Below are 27427 nucleotides of genomic sequence, written 5' to 3' on the forward strand. Positions count from 1 at the left end.
AAAAAGGCACACTCACAAGCATATACACGTAAAAACACAAGCACACATGCCAACACACAGTCACACATTACACACGTACAGAAATACACACTCACATATATACGCACATACAATCACACATTATGCACACCTGTCACTCACTCACACCTTCGTACTCACTCGCACTCAAAAGTAGACTCACACACCTACACACACACAGAAATACACACTCACAAATATACACACATACAATCACACAATTTACCCACTCTAACTCTGACTCACACAGTCATACTCACTCAAAGATAGACTCACACCTATACACACACACAAGAATATACACTCCCAGGCATATACACATGAAAACACAAACACACATGCACCGATGCCCACAGTCACACACACCTTTACACACTTAGAAACACAGAAGTCACACACTCACCTCACAAACATATGTACATGCCATATCACATATGTACCCCCTTTCAGTCACTCACACATTTATACTCACTCACACTCAAAAATAATCTCAAACACCTACACACACAAATACGCACTCACAAGCCTATGCACAACATACAAACGTAAACACACACATACACAGATGCCAACACACCTGCACACACCCATACACACACTCAAAAGCACACACACATTCACCCTCACACACATATGAACCTACACGTACACACAAATGCACGAGTACAAACACAAACACAACACACAGACACATAACGCAAAACACAGTATTGTACACATCACACACCAGCACACACAAAAACCCTTACACAAAAACATTCATATACATACACCCTTGGACACAAACACTCACACACCAACATACACACTTACACAGTAAGTCACAAACACTCACACTCAAAAATAGGCTCACACACCTACACACACACAGAAATACACACTCAACACTATACGCACATACAATCACACATATGTACCTACTCTCGCTCTCACTCACATATTCATACGTACTCAAAAATGGACTCGCACCTATACACACACAAAATTACACACTCACAAGCATATACACATGAAAACACAAACACACATACACAGATGCCAACACACAGTCACACACACCCTTACACACTTATAACCACACAAGTCACACACTCACCCTCACACACACTTACACACATATGAACATACACATGCAGACATTCACACTCTCTCACACACACACTCACCCACAAACTCACCCACAATATTGAATCGATACTCAAACCCGAGGCAACACACTGACACACATCACAAACGCACACCCGTTCCCATCTCACACACACACACGTACACACCCATACACACACACACTGACTCATTCACAAACACTCACTGCCATACACACTCAGATATGTACACGTACACACACCCAAACGTCCACAATCACAAACATAGATGCACACGCTCATTCATGCACATATTTACAAATTCACAATCAAATGTAATCAGACACGTACAAACACAGAAACACACACAGATATAAACAAACACTAACACACATGTGAACACACACAGGAGACAACACACACACCCCTACCCTCACATTCACACACTCACAGAAAAACACAATCACACTTAAAAAACACACGTGCATACGCAGACATGTGAATACACCCAAGCCAACACAGTAACATACAAATGCACTCATTCACTGACTCTCATACTCACCCACATATCTCCCACTGCATGCACTCACACACATACACACACACACGCACACACTCACACCAACGCACACAAGAACCAACCTCACACAATCATTCACACTCCCGCACCCAAGCACCAATGCACACTCAATCCCAAACTCACTGACACACTCACTTGCAAACGCCTGCCCATTCTCACACACCTCCCCACACCAAAACACAATGTCACACACTAACTCATTCACACTAACTCTCGCACCCATGAACAAAGTAATTCATGTTCAAATACACATGTACACACAGATGCAGTCACACATTCACTCACATACACCCACCAACACCCCAAAACTCACACTCACACTCACCCACACATGACTCCCTTGCAATCACATGCACACCTACAGAGAAAAAAATTCCAGACGCTCGCACACTCACATTTACACTCCCGCACAGTCACTTACACACACATTCAAAACTCACACGCTCATACACCTACACGTTTACACATTTACTCTGTCTCGCACTCACACACAAACACCCTCCAAAGCATTTGAATCCATACTCAGACACACATGCCAACCCACTAAGACACATCACACAAATACACACACTCACCCCTCACATACACATTCAAACACACATAGACACACAAGCCAACTCACAAAAACAAAATTCTCACATTGACTCTGTCACTCACACTCACACACTCAACACCACATGCAATCACACACACACAGAAACACAAACACACACGGGAATACGCTCTCTCGCATTCACTGAAACACACATTTATACACCCTCTTACACACCCACACACACAGAAATACAGACTCACAAACATGTGCCCATACAATCACACATATGCACCCCGTCATTCACTCACACATTCATACTCACTCACACTCAAAAACAGACTCACACACACACACACACACACACAGAAATACATACTCACAAATATACGCACATACAGTCACACCTATGTCCCCACTCTTACTCCGACTCACACACTCATACCCCCTTACTCAAAAATAGACTCACACCTCTACACACACAAAAATACACACTCACAAACAGGTACATACAATATCACATATGTACCCCCTTTCAATCACTCAAACATTTATACTCACTCACACTCAAAAAGAGATTCAAACACCTACCCACACACAAATACCCACTCACAAGCATATACACCTACAAACACAAATGCCCACATGCACAGATGACAACACACACTCACGCACACCCATACAAACCCATGAACACAAACACTCACACACCCACCCTCACACCAAACGCATTCACATGCTTTCACACTCACACACACACACCCTTGAATTCATACTCTGACCCATAAGCCAACCCACTAAGACCCATCAGTCACACACACCCACACAAAACTCACACACATTGAAATACGTACTGAAACACAGAAGCCAACTCCCACGAATAAAACTCTCACGCAGACTGTCAGTGACACACACTCACCGACACATGCTATCAAACGTACACACACAAACACACACACTCTCACACATTCCCTCAAACTCAGATACAAACACCCACACTTACACACTCACACACACAGAAGTACACACTCACAAGTAAACACACATACAATCACACATAGGTACCCACTCTCACTCTCACTCACACAGTCATACTCACTTACTTAAAAATAGACTCACACCTATACACACACAAAAAGGCACACTCACAAGCATATACACGTCAAAACACAAACACACATGCCAACACACAGTCACACATTACACACGTATAGAAATACACACTCACATATATACGCTCCTACAATCACACATTATGCACACCTGTCACTCACTCACACATTCGTACTCACTCACACTCAAAAATAGACTCACACACCTACACACACACAGAAATACACACTCACAAATATACACACATACAATCACACAATTTACCCACTCTAACTCTGACTCACACAGTCATACTCACTCACTCAAACATAGACTCACACCTACACACACACAAGAATATACACTCCCAGGCATATACACATGCAAACATAAACACACATGCACCGATGCCAACAGTCACACACACCTTTACACACTTAGAAACACAGAAGTCACACACTCACCTCACAAACCTATGTACATGCCATATCACATATGTACCCCCTTTCAGTCACTCACACATTTATACTCACTCACACTCAAAAATAATCTCAAACACCTACACACACAAATACGCACTCACAAGCCTATACACATACAAACATAAACACACACATACGCAGATGCCAACACACCTGCACACACCCATACACACACTCAAAAGCACACACACATTCACCCTCACACACATATGAACATACACGTACACACAAATGCACGCGTACAAACACAACACACCGACACATAACGCAAAACACAGTATTGTACACATCACACACCAGCACACACAAAAACCCTTACACAAAATCATTCATATACATACACCCTTGGACACAAGCACTCACACACCTGCATACACACTTACACAGTAAGTCACAAACACTCACACTCATAAATAGGCTCACACACCTACACACACAGAAATACACACTCAACACTATACGCACATACAATCACACATATGTACCTACTCTCGCTCTCACTCACATATTCATACGTACTCAAAAATGGACTCGCACCTATACACACACAAAATTACACACTCACAATCATATACACATGAAAACACAAACACACATACACAGATGCCAACACACAGTCACACACACCCTTACACACTTATAACCACACAAGTCACACACTCACCCTCACACACACTTACACACATATGAACATACACATGCAGACATTCACACTCTCTCACACACACACTCACCCACAAACTCACCCACAATATTGAATCGATACTCAAACCCGAGGCAACACACTGACACACATCACAAACGCACACCCATTCCCATCTCACACACACACACGTACACACCCATACACACACACACTGACTCATTCACAAACACTCACTGCCATACACACTCAGATATGTACACGTACACACACCCAAACGTCCACAATCACAAACATAGATGCACACGCTCATTCATGCACATATTTACAAATTCACAATCAAATGTAATCAGACACGTACAAACACAGAAACACACACAGATATAAACAAACACTAACACACATGTGAACACACACAGGAGACAACACACACACCCCTACCCTCACATTCACACACTCACAGAAAAACACAATCACACTTAAAAAACACACGTGCATACGCAGACATGTGAATACACCCAAGCCAACACAGTAACATACAAATGCACTCATTCACTGACTCTCATACTCACCCACATATCTCCCACTGCATGCACTCACACACATACACACACACACGCACACACTCACACCAACGCACACAAGAACCAACCTCACACAATCATTCACACTCCCGCACCCAAGCACCAACGCCCACTCAATCCCAAACTCACTGACACACTCACTTGCAAACGCCTGCCCATTCTCACACACCTCCCCACACCAAAACACAATGTCACACACTAACTCATTCACACTAACTCTCGCACCCATGAACAAAGTAATTCATGTTCAAATACACATGTACACACAGATGCCGTCACACATTCACTCACATACACCCACCAACACCCCAAAACTCACACTCACACTCACCCACACATGACTCCCTTGCAATCACATGCACACCTACAGAGAAAAAAATTCCAGACGCTCGCACACTCACATTTACACTCCCGCACAGTCACTTACACACACATTCAAAACTCACACGCTCATACACCTACACGTTTACACATTTACTCTGTCTCGCACTCACACACAAACACCCTCCAAAGCATTTGAATCCATACTCAGACACACATGCCAACCCACTAAGACACATCACACAAATACACACACTCACCCCTCACATACACATTCAAACACACATAGACACACAAGCCAACTCACAAAAACAAAATTCTCACATTGACTCTGTCACTCACACTCACACACTCAACACCACATGCAATCACACACACACAGAAACACAAACACACACGGGAATACGCTCTCTCGCATTCACTGAAACACACATTTATACACCCTCTTACACACCCACACACACAGAAATACAGACTCACAAACATGTGCCCATACAATCACACATATGCACCCCGTCATTCACTCACACATTCATACTCACTCACACTCAAAAACAGACTCACACACACACACACACACAGAAATACATACTCACAAATATACGCACATACAGTCACACCTATGTCCCCACTCTTACTCCGACTCACACACTCATACCCCCTTACTCAAAAATAGACTCACACCTCTACACACACAAAAATACACACTCACAAACAGGTACATACAATATCACATATGTACCCCCTTTCAATCACTCAAACATTTATACTCACTCACACTCAAAAAGAGATTCAAACACCTACCCACACACAAATACCCACTCACAAGCATATACACCTACAAACACAAATGCCCACATGCACAGATGACAACACACACTCACGCACACCCATACAAACCCATGAACACAAACACTCACACACCCACCCTCACACCAAACGCATTCACATGCTTTCACACTCACACACACACACCCTTGAATTCATACTCTGACCCATAAGCCAACCCACTAAGACCCATCAGTCACACACACCCACACAAAACTCACACACATTGAAATACGTACTGAAACACAGAAGCCAACTCCCACGAATAAAACTCTCACGCAGACTGTCAGTGACACACACTCACCGACACATGCTATCAAACGTACACACACAAACACACACACTCTCACACATTCCCTCAAACTCAGATACAAACACCCACACTTACACACTCACACACACAGAAGTACACACTCACAAGTAAACACACATACAATCACACATAGGTACCCACTCTCACTCTCACTCACACAGTCATACTCACTTACTTAAAAATAGACTCACACCTATACACACACAAAAAGGCACACTCACAAGCATATACACGTCAAAACACAAACACACATGCCAACACACAGTCACACATTACACACGTATAGAAATACACACTCACATATATACGCTCCTACAATCACACATTATGCACACCTGTCACTCACTCACACATTCGTACTCACTCACACTCAAAAATAGACTCACACACCTACACACACACAGAAATACACACTCACAAATATACACACATACAATCACACAATTTACCCACTCTAACTCTGACTCACACAGTCATACTCACTCACTCAAACATAGACTCACACCTACACACACACAAGAATATACACTCCCAGGCATATACACATGCAAACACAAACACACATGCACCGATGCCAACAGTCACACACACCTTTACACACTTAGAAACACAGAAGTCACACACTCACCTCACAAACCTATGTACATGCCATATCACATATGTACCCCCTTTCAGTCACTCACACATTTATACTCACTCACACTCAAAAATAATCTCAAACACCTACACACACAAATACGCACTCACAAGCCTATACACATACAAACATAAACACACACATACGCAGATGCCAACACACCTGCACACACCCATACACACACTCAAAAGCACACACACATTCACCCTCACACACATATGAACATACACGTACACACAAATGCACGCGTACAAACACAACACACCGACACATAACGCAAAACACAGTATTGTACACATCACACACCAGCACACACAAAAACCCTTGCACAAAATCATTCATATACATACACCCTTGGACACAAGCACTCACACACCTGCATACACACTTACACAGTAAGTCACAAACACTCACACTCATAAATAGGCTCACACACCTACACACACAGAAATACACACTCAACACTATACGCACATACAATCACACATATGTACCTACTCTCGCTCTCACTCACATACTCATACGTACTCAAAAGTGGACTCACACCTATACACACACAAAAATACACACTCACAAGCATATACACATGAAAACACAAACACACATACACAGATGCCAACACACAGTCACACACACCCTTACACACTTATAACCACACAAGTCACACACTCACCCTCACACACACTTCCACACCTATGAACATACAAATGCAGACATTCACACTCTCTCACACACACACTCACCCACAAACTCACCCACAATATTGAATCGATACTCAAACCCGAGCCAACACACTGACACACATCACAAACGCACACCCGTTCCCATCTCACACACACACACGTACACACCCATACACACACACACTGACTCATTCACAAACACTCACAGCCATACACACTCAGATATGTACACGGACACACACCCAAACGTCCACAATCACAAACATATATGCACACGCTCATTCATGCACATATTTACAAATTCACGCTCAAATGTAATCAGACACATACAAACACAGAAACACACACAGATATAAACAAACACTAACACACATGTGAACACACAAAGGAGACAACACACACAAACCCTACCCTCACATTCACACACTCACAGAAAAACACAATCACACTTAGAAAACACACGTGCATACGCAGACATGTGAATACACCCAAGCCAACACAGTAACATACAAATGCACTCATTCACTGACTCTCATACTCACCCACATATCTCCCACTGCATGCACTCACACACATACACACACACACGCACACACTCACACCAACGCACACAAGAACCAACCTCACACAATCATTCACACTCCCGCACCCAAGCACCAACGCCCACTCAATCCCAAACTCACTGACACACTCACTTGCAAACGCCTGCCCATTCTCACACACCTCCCCACACCAAAACACAATGTCACACACTAACTCATTCACACTAACTCTCGCACCCATGAACAAAGAAATTCATGTTCAAATACACATGTACACACAGATGCAGTCACACATTCACTCACATACACCCACCAACACCCAAAAACTCACACTCACCCACACATGACTCCCTTGCAATCACATGCACACCTATAGAGAAAAAATTCCAGACGCTCGCACACTCACATTTACACTCCCGCACAGTCACTTACACACACATTCAAAACTCACACGCTCATACACCTACACGTTTACACATTTACTCTGTCTCGCACTCACACACAAACACCCTCCAAAGCATTTGAATCCATACTCAGACACACATGCCAACCCACTAAGACACATCACACAAATACACACACTCACCGCTCACATACACTTTCAAACACACACAAACACACAAGCCAACTCACAAAAACAAAATTCTCACATTGACTCTGTCACTCACACTCACACACTCAACACCACATGCAATCACACACACACAGAAACACAAACACACACGGGAATACGCTCTCTCGCATTCACTGAAACACACATTTATGCACCCTCTTACACACCCACACACACAGAAATACGGACTCACAAACATAGGCCCGTACAATCACACCTATGTACCCCGTCATTCACTCACACATCCATACTCACTCACACTCAAAAACAGACTCACACACCCACACCCACACACAGAAATACATACTCACAAATATACGCACATACAGTCACACCTATGTCCCCACTCTTACTCCGACTCACACACTCATACCCACTTACTCAAAAGTAGACTCACACCTATACACACACAAAAATACACACTCACAAACAGGTACATACAACATCACATATGTACCCCCTTTCAGTCACTCAAACATTTATACTCACTCACACTCAAAAATAGATTCAAACACCTACACACACACAAATACCCACTCACAAGCATATACACATACAAACACAAATGCCCACATGCACAGATGACAACACACACTCATGCACACCCATACAAACCCATGAACACCAACACTCACACACCCGCATTCACATGCTTTCACACTCACACACACAAACACACACACACCCTTGAATTCATACTCTGACCCATAAGCCAACCCACTAAGACCCATCAGTCACACACACCCACACATAACTCACACACATTGAAATACGTACTGAAACACAGAAGCCAACTCCCACGAATAAAACTCTCACGCAGACTGTCACTGACACACACTCACCGACACATGCTATCAAACGTACACACACAAACACAGACACACTCTCTCACATTCCCTCAAACTCAGATACAAACACCCACACTTACACACTCACACACGCAGAAATATGCACTCACAAGTATACACACATACAATCACACATAGGTACCCACTCTCACTCTCACTCACACAGTCATACGCACTTACTTAAAAATTGACTCACACCTATACACACACAAAAAGGCACACTCACAAGCATATACACGTAAAAACACAAGCACACATGCCAACACACAGTCACACATTACACACGTACAGAAATACACACTCACATATATACGCACATACAATCACACATTATGCACACCTGTCACTCACTCACACCTTCGTACTCACTCGCACTCAAAAGTAGACTCACACACCTACACACACACAGAAATACACACTCACAAATATACACACATACAATCACACAATTTACCCACTCTAACTCTGACTCACACAGTCATACTCACTCAAAGATAGACTCACACCTATACACACACACAAGAATATACACTCCCAGGCATATACACATGAAAACACAAACACACATGCACCGATGCCCACAGTCACACACACCTTTACACACTTAGAAACACAGAAGTCACACACTCACCTCACAAACATATGTACATGCCATATCACATATGTACCCCCTTTCAGTCACTCACACATTTATACTCACTCACACTCAAAAATAATCTCAAACAGCTACACACACAAATACGCACTCAGAAGCCTATGCACATACAAACGTAATCACACACATACACAGATGCCAACACACCTGCACACACCCATACACACACTCAAAAGCACACACACATTCACCCTCACACACATATGAACCTACACGTACACACAAATGCACGAGTACAAACACAAACACAACACACAGACACATAACGCAAAACACAGTATTGTACACATCACACACCAGCACACACAAAAACCCTTACACAAAAACATTCATATACATACACCCTTGGACACAAGCACTCACACACCAACATACACACTTACACAGTAAGTCACAAACACTCACACTCAAAAATAGGCTCACAAACCTACACACACACAGAAATACACACTCAACACTATACGCACATACAATCACACATATGTACCTACTCTCGCTCTCACTCACATATTCATACGTACTCAAAAATGGACTCGCACCTATACACACACAAAATTACACACTCACAAGCATATACACATGAAAACACAAACACACATACACAGATGCCAACACACAGTCACACACACCCTTACACACTTATAACCACACAAGTCACACACTCACCCTCACACACACTTACACACATATGAACATACACATGCAGACATTCACACTCTCTCACACACACACTCACCCACAAACTCACCCACAATATTGAATCGATACTCAAACCCGAGCCAACACACTGACACACATCACAAACGCACACCCGTTCCCATCTCACACACACACACGTACACACCCATACACACACACACTGACTCATTCACAAACACTCACAGCCATACACACTCAGATATGTACACGTACACACACCCAAACGTCCACAATCACAAACATAGATGCACACGCTCATTCAGGCACATATTTACAAATTCACACTCAAATGTAATCAGACACGTACAAACACAGAAACACACACAGATATAAACAAACACTAACACACATGCGAACACACACAGGAGACAACACACACACCCCTACCCTCACATTCACACACTCACAGAAAAACACAATCACACTTAAAAAACACACGTGCATACGGAGACATGTGAATACACCCAAGCCAACACAGTAACATACAAATGCACTCATTCACTGACTCTCATACTCACCCACATATCTCCCACTGCATGCACTCACACACATACACACACACGCACACACTCACACCAACGCACACAATAACCAACCTCACACAATCATTCACACTCCCGCACCCAAGTACCAATGCACACTCAATCCCAAACTCACTGACACGCTCACTTGCAAACGCCTGCACATTCTCACACACCTCCCCACACCAAAACACAATGTCACACACTAACTCATTCACACTAACTCTCGCACCCATGAACAAAGAAATTCATGTTCAAATACACATGTACACACAGATGCAGTCACACATTCACTCACATACACCCACCAACACCCCAAAACTCACACTCACCCACACAAGACTCCCTTGCAATCACATGCACACCTACAGAGAAAAAATTCCAGACGCTCGCACACTCACATTTACACTCCCGCACAGTCACTTACACACACATTCAAAACTCACACGCTCATACACCTACACGTTTACACATTTACTCTGTCTCGCACTCACACACAAACACCCTCCAAAGCATTTGAATCCATACTCAGACACACATGCCAACCCACTAAGACACATCACACAAATACACACACTCACCGCTCACATACACTTTCAAACACACACAAACACACAAGCCAACTCACAAAAACAAAATTCTCACATTGACTCTGTCACTCACACTCACACACTCAACACCACATGCAATCACACACACACAGAAACACAAACACACACGGGAATACGCTCTCGCATTCACTGAAACACACATTTATGCACCCTCTTACACACCCACACACACAGAAATACGGACTCACAAACATAGGCCCGTACAATCACACCTATGTACCCCGTCATTCACTCACACATCCATACTCACTCACACTCAAAAACAGACTCACACACCCACACCCACACACAGAAATACATACTCACAAATATACGCACATACAGTCACACCTATGTCCCCACTCTTACTCCGACTCACACACTCATACCCACTTACTCAAAAGTAGACTCACATCTATACACACACAAAAATACACACTCACAAACAGGTACATACAACATCACATATGTACCCCCTTTCAGTCACTCAAACATTTATACTCACTCACACTCAAAAATAGATTCAAACACCTACACACACACAAATACCCACTCACAAGCATATACACATACAAACACAAATGCCCACATGCACAGATGACAACACACACTCATGCACACCCATACAAACCCATGAACACCAACACTCACACACCCACCCTCACACCAAACGCATTCACATGCTTTCACACTCACACACACAAACACACACACACCCTTGAATTCATACTCTGACCCATAAGCCAACCCACTAAGACCCATCAGTCACACACACCCACACATAACTCACACACATTGAAATACGTACTGAAACACAGAAGCCAACTCCCACGAATAAAACTCTCACGCAGACTGTCACTGACACACACTCACCGACACATGCTATCAAACGTACACACACAAACACAGACACACTCTCTCACATTCCCTCAAACTCAGATACAAACACCCACACTTACACACTCACACACGCAGAAATACGCACTCACAAGTAAACACACATACAATCACACATAGGTACCCACTCTCACTCTCACTCACACAGTCATACGCACTTACTTAAAAATTGACTCACACCTATACACACACAAAAAGGCACACTCACAAGCATATACACGTAAAAACACAAGCACACATGCCAACACACAGTCACACATTACACACGTACAGAAATACACACTCACATATATACGCACATACAATCACACATTATGCACACCTGTCACTCACTCACACCTTCGTACTCACTCGCACTCAAAAGTAGACTCACACACCTACACACACACAGAAATACACACTCACAAATATACACACATACAATCACACAATTTACCCACTCTAACTCTGACTCACACAGTCATACTCACTCAAAGATAGACTCACACCTATACACACACACAAGAATATACACTCCCAGGCATATACACATGAAAACACAAACACACATGCACCGATGCCCACAGTCACACACACCTTTACACACTTAGAAACACAGAAGTCACACACTCACCTCACAAACATATGTACATGCCATATCACATATGTACCCCCTTTCAGTCACTCACACATTTATACTCACTCACACTCAAAAATAATCTCAAACACCTACACACACAAATACGCACTCACAAGCCTATGCACAACATACAAACGTAAACACACACATACACAGATGCCAACACACCTGCACACACCCATACACACACTCAAAAGCACACACACATTCACCCTCACACACATATGAACCTACACGTACACACAAATGCACGAGTACAAACACAAACACAACACACAGACACATAACGCAAAACACAATATTGTACACATCACACACCAGCACACACAAAAACCCTTACACAAAAACATTCATATACATACACCCTTGGACACAAGCACTCACACACCAACATACACACTTACACAGTAAGTCACAAACACTCACACTCAAAAATAGGCTCACACACCTACACACACACAGAAATACACACTCAACACTATACGCACATACAATCACACATATGTACCTACTCTCGCTCTCACTCACATATTCATACGTACTCAAAAATGGACTCGCACCTATACACACACAAAATTACACACTCACAAGCATATACACATGAAAACACAAACACACATACACAGATGCCAACACACAGTCACACACACCCTTACACACTTATAACCACACAAGTCACACACTCACCCTCACACACACTTACACACATATGAACATACACATGCAGACATTCACACTCTCTCACACACACACTCACCCACAAACTCACCCACAATATTGAATCGATACTCAAACCCGAGCCAACACACTGACACACATCACAAACGCACACCCGTTCCCATCTCACACACACACACGTACACACCCATACACACACACACTGACTCATTCACAAACACTCACAGCCATACACACTCAGATATGTACACGTACACACACCCAAACGTCCACAATCACAAACATAGATGCACACGCTCATTCAGGCACATATTTACAAATTCACACTCAAATGTAATCAGACACGTACAAACACAGAAACACACACAGATATAAACAAACACTAACACACATGCGAACACACACAGGAGACAACACACACACCCCTACCCTCACATTCACACACTCACAGAAAAACACAATCACACTTAAAAAACACACGTGCATACGGAGACATGTGAATACACCCAAGCCAACACAGTAACATACAAATGCACTCATTCACTGACTCTCATACTCACCCACATATCTCCCACTGCATGCACTCACACACATACACACACACGCACACACTCACACCAACGCACACAATAACCAACCTCACACAATCATTCACACTCCCGCACCCAAGTACCAATGCACACTCAATCCCAAACTCACTGACACGCTCACTTGCAAACGCCTGCACATTCTCACACACCTCCCCACACCAAAACACAATGTCACACACTAACTCATTCACACTAACTCTCGCACCCATGAACAAAGAAATTCATGTTCAAATACACATGTACACACAGATGCAGTCACACATTCACTCACATACACCCACCAACACCCCAAAACTCACACTCACCCACACAAGACTCCCTTGCAATCACATGCACACCTACAGAGAAAAAATTCCAGACGCTCGCACACTCACATTTACACTCCCGCACAGTCACTTACACACACATTCAAAACTCACACGCTCATACACCTACACGTTTACACATTTACTCTGTCTCGCACTCACACACAAACACCCTCCAAAGCATTTGAATCCATACTCAGACACACATGCCAACCCACTAAGACACATCACACAAATACACACACTCACCGCTCACATACACTTTCAAACACACACAAACACACAAGCCAACTCACAAAAACAAAATTCTCACATTGACTCTGTCACTCACACTCACACACTCAACACCACATGCAATCACACACACACAGAAACACAAACACACACGGGAATACGCTCCCTCGCATTCACTGAAACACACATTTATGCACCCTCTTACACACCCACACACACAGAAATACGGACTCACAAACATAGGCCCGTACAATCACACCTATGTACCCCGTCATTCACTCACACATCCATACTCACTCACACTCAAAAACAGACTCACACACCCACACCCACACACAGAAATACATACTCACAAATATACGCACATACAGTCACACCTATGTCCCCACTCTTACTCCGACTCACACACTCATACCCACTTACTCAAAAGTAGACTCACATCTATACACACACAAAAATACACACTCACAAACAGGTACATACAACATCACATATGTACCCCCTTTCAGTCACTCAAACATTTATACTCACTCACACTCAAAAATAGATTCAAACACCTACACACACACAAATACCCACTCACAAGCATATACACATACAAACACAAATGCCCACATGCACAGATGACAACACACACTCATGCACACCCATACAAACCCATGAACACCAACACTCACACACCCACCCTCACACCAAACGCATTCACATGCTTTCACACTCACACACACAAACACACACACACCCTTGAATTCATACTCTGACCCATAAGCCAACCCACTAAGACCCATCAGTCACACACACCCACACATAACTCACACACATTGAAATACGTACTGAAACACAGAAGCCAACTCCCACGAATAAAACTCTCACGCAGACTGTCACTGACACACACTCACCGACACATGCTATCAAACGTACACACACAAACACAGACACACTCTCTCACATTCCCTCAAACTCAGATACAAACACCCACACTTACACACTCACACACGCAGAAATACGCACTCACAAGTAAACACACATACAATCACACATAGGTACCCACTCTCACTCTCACTCACACAGTCATACGCACTTACTTAAAAATTGACTCACACCTATACACACACAAAAAGGCACACTCACAAGCATATACACGTAAAAACACAAGCACACATGCCAACACACAGTCACACATTACACACGTACAGAAATACACACTCACATATATACGCACATACAATCACACATTATGCACACCTGTCACTCACTCACACCTTCGTACTCACTCGCACTCAAAAGTAGACTCACACACCTACACACACACAGAAATACACACTCACAAATATACACACATACAATCACACAATTTACCCACTCTAACTCTGACTCACACAGTCATACTCACTCAAAGATAGACTCACACCTATACACACACACAAGAATATACACTCCCAGGCATATACACATGAAAACACAAACACACATGCACCGATGCCCACAGTCACACACACCTTTACACACTTAGAAACACAGAAGTCACACACTCACCTCACAAACATATGTACATGCCATATCACATATGTACCCCCTTTCAGTCACTCACACATTTATACTCACTCACACTCAAAAATAATCTCAAACACCTACACACACAAATACGCACTCACAAGCCTATGCACAACATACAAACGTAAACACACACATACACAGATGCCAACACACCTGCACACACCCATACACACACTCAAAAGCACACACACATTCACCCTCACACACATATGAACCTACACGTACACACAAATGCACGAGTACAAACACAAACACAACACACAGACACATAACGCAAAACACAATATTGTACACATCACACACCAGCACACACAAAAACCCTTACACAAAAACATTCATATACATACACCCTTGGACACAAGCACTCACACACCAACATACACACTTACACAGTAAGTCACAAACACTCACACTCAAAAATAGGCTCACACACCTACACACACACAGAAATACACACTCAACACTATACGCACATACAATCACACATATGTACCTACTCTCGCTCTCACTCACATATTCATACGTACTCAAAAATGGACTCGCACCTATACACACACAAAATTACACACTCACAAGCATATACACATGAAAACACAAACACACATACACAGATGCCAACACACAGTCACACACACCCTTACACACTTATAACCACACAAGTCACACACTCACCCTCACACACACTTACACACATATGAACATACACATGCAGACATTCACACTCTCTCACACACACACTCACCCACAAACTCACCCACAATATTGAATCGATACTCAAACCCGAGGCAACACACTGACACACATCACAAACGCACACCCGTTCCCATCTCACACACACACACGTACACACCCATACACACACACACTGACTCATTCACAAACACTCACTGCCATACACACTCAGATATGTACACGTACACACACCCAAACGTCCACAATCACAAACATAGATGCACACGCTCATTCATGCACATATTTACAAATTCACAATCAAATGTAATCAGACACGTACAAACACAGAAACACACACAGATATAAACAAACACTAACACACATGTGAACACACACAGGAGACAACACACACACCCCTACCCTCACATTCACACACTCACAGAAAAACACAATCACACTTAAAAAACACACGTGCATACGCAGACATGTGAATACACCCAAGCCAACACAGTAACATACAAATGCACTCATTCACTGACTCTCATACTCACCCACATATCTCCCACTGCATGCACTCACACACATACACACACACACGCACACACTCACACCAACGCACACAAGAACCAACCTCACACAATCATTCACACTCCCGCACCCAAGCACCAATGCACACTCAATCACAAACTCACTGACACACTCACTTGCAAACGCCTGCCCATTCTCACACACCTCCCCACACCAAAACACAATGTCACACACTAACTCATTCACACTAACTCTCGCACCCATGAACAAAGTAATTCATGTTCAAATACACATGTACACACAGATGCCGTCACACATTCACTCACATACACCCACCAACACCCCAAAACTCACACTCACACTCACCCACACATGACTCCCTTGCAATCACATGCACACCTACAGAGAAAAAAATTCCAGACGCTCGCACACTCACATTTACACTCCCGCACAGTCACTTACACACACATTCAAAACTCACACGCTCATACACCTACACGTTTACACATTTACTCTGTCTCGCACTCACACACAAACACCCTCCAAAGCATTTGAATCCATACTCAGACACACATGCCAACCCACTAAGACACATCACACAAATACACACACTCACCCCTCACATACACATTCAAACACACATAGACACACAAGCCAACTCACAAAAACAAAATTCTCACATTGACTCTGTCACTCACACTCACACACTCAACACCACATGCAATCACACACACACAGAAACACAAACACACACGGGAATACGCTCTCTCGCATTCACTGAAACACACATTTATACACCCTCTTACACACCCACACACACAGAAATACAGACTCACAAACATGTGCCCATACAATCACACATATGCACCCCGTCATTCACTCACACATTCATACTCACTCACACTCAAAAACAGACTCACACACACACACACACACACAGAAATACATACTCACAAATATACGCACATACAGTCACACCTATGTCCCCACTCTTACTCCGACTCACACACTCATACCCCCTTACTCAAAAATAGACTCACACCTCTACACACACAAAAATACACACTCACAAACAGGTACATACAATATCACATATGTACCCCCTTTCAATCACTCAAACATTTATACTCACTCACACTCAAAAAGAGATTCAAACACCTACCCACACACAAATACCCACTCACAAGCATATACACCTACAAACACAAATGCCCACATGCACAGATGACAACACACACTCACGCACACCCATACAAACCCATGAACACAAACACTCACACACCCACCCTCACACCAAACGCATTCACATGCTTTCACACTCACACACACACACCCTTGAATTCATACTCTGACCCATAAGCCAACCCACTAAGACCCATCAGTCACACACACCCACACAAAACTCACACACATTGAAATACGTACTGAAACACAGAAGCCAACTCCCACGAATAAAACTCTCACGCAGACTGTCAGTGACACACACTCACCGACACATGCTATCAAACGTACACACACAAACACACACACTCTCACACATTCCCTCAAACTCAGATACAAACACCCACACTTACACACTCACACACACAGAAGTACACACTCACAAGTAAACACACATACAATCACACATAGGTACCCACTCTCACTCTCACTCACACAGTCATACTCACTTACTTAAAAATAGACTCACACCTATACACACACAAAAAGGCACACTCACAAGCATATACACGTCAAAACACAAACACACATGCCAACACACAGTCACACATTACACACGTATAGAAATACACACTCACATATATACGCTCCTACAATCACACATTATGCACACCTGTCACTCACTCACACATTCGTACTCACTCACACTCAAAAATAGACTCACACACCTACACACACACAGAAATACACACTCACAAATATACACACATACAATCACACAATTTACCCACTCTAACTCTGACTCACACAGTCATACTCACTCACTCAAACATAGACTCACACCTACACACACACAAGAATATACACTCCCAGGCATATACACATGCAAACACAAACACACATGCACCGATGCCAACAGTCACACACACCTTTACACACTTAGAAACACAGAAGTCACACACTCACCTCACAAACCTATGTACATGCCATATCACATATGTACCCCCTTTCAGTCACTCACACATTTATACTCACTCACACTCAAAAATAATCTCAAACACCTACACACACAAATACGCACTCACAAGCCTATACACATACAAACATAAACACACACATACGCAGATGCCAACACACCTGCACACACCCATACACACACTCAAAAGCACACACACATTCACCCTCACACACATATGAACATACACGTACACACAAATGCACGCGTACAAACACAACACACCGACACATAACGCAAAACACAGTATTGTACACATCACACACCAGCACACACAAAAACCCTTACACAAAATCATTCATATACATACACCCTTGGACACAAGCACTCACACACCTGCATACACACTTACACAGTAAGTCACAAACACTCACACTCATAAATAGGCTCACACACCTACACACACAGAAATACACACTCAACACTATACGCACATACAATCACACATATGTACCTACTCTCGCTCTCACTCACATACTCATACGTACTCAAAAGTGGACTCACACCTATACACACACAAAAATACACACTCACAAGCATATACACATGAAAACACAAACACACATACACAGATGCCAACACACAGTCACACACACCCTTACACACTTATAACCACACAAGTCACACACTCACCCTCACACACACTTCCACACCTATGAACATACAAATGCAGACATTCACACTCTCTCACACACACACTCACCCACAAACTCACCCACAATATTGAATCGATACTCAAACCCGAGCCAACACACTGACACACATCACAAACGCACACCCGTTCCCATCTCACACACACACACGTACACACCCATACACACACACACTGACTCATTCACAAACACTCACAGCCATACACACTCAGATATGTACACGGACACACACCCAAACGTCCACAATCACAAACATATATGCACACGCTCATTCATGCACATATTTACAAATTCACGCTCAAATGTAATCAGACACATACAAACACAGAAACACACACAGATATAAACAAACACTAACACACATGTGAACACACAAAGGAGACAACACACACAAACCCTACCCTCACATTCACACACTCACAGAAAAACACAATCACACTTAGAAAACACACGTGCATACGCAGACATGTGAATACACCCAAGCCAACACAGTAACATACAAATGCACTCATTCACTGACTCTCATACTCACCCACATATCTCCCACTGCATGCACTCACACTCATACACACACACACGCACACACTCACACCAACGCACACAAGAACCAACCTCACACAATCATTCACACTCCCGCACCCAAGCACCAACGCCCACTCAATCCCAAACTCACTGACACACTCACTTGCAAACGCCTGCACATTCTCACACACCTCCCCACACCAAAACACAATGTCACACACTAACTCATTCACACTAACTCTCGCACCCATGAACAAAGAAATTCATGTTCAAATACACATGTACACACAGATGCAGTCACACATTCACTCACATACACCCACCAACACCCAAAAACTCACACTCACCCACACATGACTCCCTTGCAATCACATGCACACCTATAGAGAAAAAATTCCAGACGCTCGCACACTCACATTTACACTCCCGCACAGTCACTTACACACACATTCAAAACTCACACGCTCATACACCTACACGTTTACACATTTACTCTGTCTCGCACTCACACACAAACACCCTCCAAAGCATTTGAATCCATACTCAGACACACATGCCAACCCACTAAGACACATCACACAAATACACACACTCACCGCTCACATACACTTTCAAACACACACAAACACACAAGCCAACTCACAAAAACAAAATTCTCACATTGACTCTGTCACTCACACTCACACACTCAACACCACATGCAATCACACACACACAGAAACACAAACACACACGGGAATACGCTCTCTCGCATTCACTGAAACACACATTTATGCACCCTCTTACACACCCACACACACAGAAATACGGACTCACAAACATAGGCCCGTACAATCACACCTATGTACCCCGTCATTCACTCACACATCCATACTCACTCACACTCAAAAACAGACTCACACACCCACACCCACACACAGAAATACATACTCACAAATATACGCACATACAGTCACACCTATGTCCCCACTCTTACTCCGACTCACACACTCATACCCACTTACTCAAAAGTAGACTCACACCTATACACACACAAAAATACACACTCACAAACAGGTACATACAACATCACATATGTACCCCCTTTCAGTCACTCAAACATTTATACTCACTCACACTCAAAAATAGATTCAAACACCTACACACACACAAATACCCACTCACAAGCATATACACATACAAACACAAATGCCCACATGCACAGATGACAACACACACTCATGCACACCCATACAAACCCATGAACACCAACACTCACACACCCACCCTCACACCAAACGCATTCACATGCTTTCACACTCACACACACAAACACACACACACCCTTGAATTCATACTCTGACCCATAAGCCAACCCACTAAGACCCATCAGTCACACACACCCACACATAACTCACACACATTGAAATACGTACTGAAACACAGAAGCCAACTCCCACGAATAAAACTCTCACGCAGACTGTCACTGACACACACTCACCGACACATGCTATCAAACGTACACACACAAACACAGACACACTCTCTCACATTCCCTCAAACTCAGATACAAACACCCACACTTACACACTCACACACGCAGAAATACGCACTCACAAGTAAACACACATACAATCACACATAGGTACCCACTCTCACTCTCACTCACACAGTCATACGCACTTACTTAAAAATTGACTCACACCTATACACACACAAAAAGGCACACTCACAAGCATATACACGTAAAAACACAAGCACACATGCCAACACACAGTCACACATTACACACGTACAGAAATACACACTCACATATATACGCACATACAATCACACATTATGCACACCTGTCACTCACTCACACCTTCGTACTCACTCGCACTCAAAAGTAGACTCACACACCTACACACACACAGAAATACACACTCACAAATATACACACATACAATCACACAATTTACCCACTCTAACTCTGACTCACACAGTCATACTCACTCAAAGATAGACTCACACCTATACACACACAAGAATATACACTCCCAGGCATATACACATGAAAATACAAACACACATGCACCGATGCCCACAGTCACACACACCTTTACACACTTATAAACACAGAAGTCACACACTCACCTCACAAACATATGTACATGCCATATCACATATGTACCCCCTTTCAGTCACTCACACATTTATACTCACTCACACTCAAAAATAATCTCAAACACCTACACACACAAATACGCACTCACAAGCCTATGCACAACATACAAACGTAAACACACACATACACAGATGCCAACACACCTGCACACACCCATACACACACTCAAAAGCACACACACATTCACCCTCACACACATATGAACCTACACGTACACACAAATGCACGAGTACAAACACAAACACAACACACAGACACATAACGCAAAACACAATATTGTACACATCACACACCAGCACACACAAAAACCCTTACACAAAAACATTCATATACATACACCCTTGGACACAAGCACTCACACACCAACATACACACTTACACAGTAAGTCACAAACACTCACACTCAAAAATAGGCTCACACACCTACACACACACAGAAATACACACTCAACACTATACGCACATACAATCACACATATGTACCTACTCTCGCTCTCACTCACATATTCATACGTACTCAAAAATGGACTCGCACCTATACACACACAAAATTACACACTCACAAGCATATACACATGAAAACACAAACACACATACACAGATGCCAACACACAGTCACACACACCCTTACACACTTATAACCACACAAGTCACACACTCACCCTCACACACACTTACACACATATGAACATACACATGCAGACATTCACACTCTCTCACACACACACTCACCCACAAACTCACCCACAATATTGAATCGATACTCAAACCCGAGCCAACACACTGACACACATCACAAACGCACACCCGTTCCCATCTCACACACACACACGTACACACCCATACACACACACACTGACTCATTCACAAACACTCACAGCCATACACACTCAGATATGTACACGTACACACACCCAAACGTCCACAATCACAAACATAGATGCACACGCTCATTCAGGCACATATTTACAAATTCACACTCAAATGTAATCAGACACGTACAAACACAGAAACACACACAGATATAAACAAACACTAACACACATGCGAACACACACAGGAGACAACACACACACCCCTACCCTCACATTCACACACTCACAGAAAAACACAATCACACTTAAAAAACACACGTGCATACCGAGACATGTGAATACACCCAAGCCAACACAGTAACATACAAATGCACTCATTCACTGACTCTCATACTCACCCACATATCTCCCACTGCATGCACTCACACACATACACACACACGCACACACTCACACCAATGCACACAATAACCAACCTCACACAATCATTCACACTCCCGCACCCAAGTACCAATGCACACTCAATCCCAAACTCACTGACACACTCACTTGCAAACGCCTGCACATTCTCACACACCTCCCCACACCAAAACACAATGTCACACACTAACTCATTCACACTAACTCTCGCACCCATGAACAAAGAAATTCATGTTCAAATACACATGTACACACAGATGCAGTCACACATTCACTCACATACACCCACCAACACCCCAAAACTCACACTCACCCACACAAGACTCCCTTGCAATCACATGCACACCTACAGAGAAAAAATTCCAGACGCTCGCACACTCACATTTACACTCCCGCACAGTCACTTACACACACATTCAAAACTCACACGCTCATACACCTACACGTTTACACATTTACTCTGTCTCGCACTCACACACAAACACCCTCCAAAGCATTTGAATCCATACTCAGACACACATGCCAACCCACTAAGACACATCACACAAATACACACACTCACCGCTCACATACACTTTCAAACACACACAAACACACAAGCCAACTCACAAAAACAAAATTCTCACATTGACTCTGTCACTCACACTCACACACTCAACACCACATGCAATCACACACACACAGAAACACAAACACACACGGGAATACGCTCCCTCGCATTCACTGAAACACACATTTATGCACCCTCTTACACACCCACACACACAGAAATACGGACTCACAAACCAGGCCCGTACAATCACACCTATGTACCCCGTCATTCACTCACACATCCATACTCACTCACACTCAAAAACAGACTCACACACCCACACCCACACACAGAAATACATACTCACAAATATACGCACATACAGTCACACCTATGTCCCCACTCTTACTCCGACTCACACACTCATACCCACTTACTCAAAAGTAGACTCACACCTATACACACACAAAAATACACACTCACAAACAGGTACATACAACATCACATATGTACCCCCTTTCAGTCACTCAAACATTTATACTCACTCACACTCAAAAATAGATTCAAACACCTACACACACACAAATACCCACTCACAAGCATATACACATACAAACACAAATGCCCACATGCACAGATGACAACACACACTCATGCACACCCATACAAACCCATGAACACCAACACTCACACACCCACCCTCACACCAAACGCATTCACATGCTTTCACACTCACACACACAAACACACACACACTCTTGAATTCATACTCTGACCCATAAGCCAACCCACTAAGACCCATCAGTCACACACACCCACACATAACTCACACACATTGAAATACGTACTGAAACACAGAAGCCAACTCCCACGAATAAAACTCTCACGCAGACTGTCACTGACACACACTCACCGACACATGCTATCAAACGTACACACACAAACACAGACACACTCTCTCACATTCCCTCAAACTCAGATACAAACACCCACACTTACACACTCACACACGCAGAAATACGCACTCACAAGTAAACACACATACAATCACACATAGGTACCCACTCTCACTCTCACTCACACAGTCATACGCACTTACTTAAAAATTGACTCACACCTATACACACACAAAAAGGCACACTCACAAGCATATACACGTAAAAACACAAGCACACATGCCAACACACAGTCACACATTACACACGTACAGAAATACACACTCACATATATACGCACATACAATCACACATTATGCACACCTGTCACTCACTCACACCTTCGTACTCACTCGCACTCAAAAGTAGACTCACACACCTACACACACACAGAAATACACACTCACAAATATACACACATACAATCACACAATTTACCCACTCTAAATCTGACTCACACAGTCATACTCACTCAAAGATAGACTCACACCTATACACACACACAAGAATATACACTCCCAGGCATATACACATGAAAACACAAACACACATGCACCGATGCCCACAGTCACACACACCTTTACACACTTATAAACACAGAAGTCACACACTCACCTCACAAACATATGTACATGCCATATCACATATGTACCCCCTTTCAGTCACTCACACATTTATACTCACTCACACTCAAAATTAATCTCAAACACCTACACACACAAATACGCACTCACAAGCCTATGCACAACATACAAACGTAAACACACACATACACAGATGCCAACACACCTGCACACACCCATACACACACTCAAAAGCACACACACATTCACCCTCACACACATATGAACCTACACGTACACACAAATGCACGAGTACAAA

Source organism: Castor canadensis, chromosome 1, assembly GCF_047511655.1.
Source record: "Castor canadensis chromosome 1, mCasCan1.hap1v2, whole genome shotgun sequence".
Taxonomy (NCBI): Eukaryota; Metazoa; Chordata; class Mammalia; order Rodentia; family Castoridae; genus Castor; species Castor canadensis.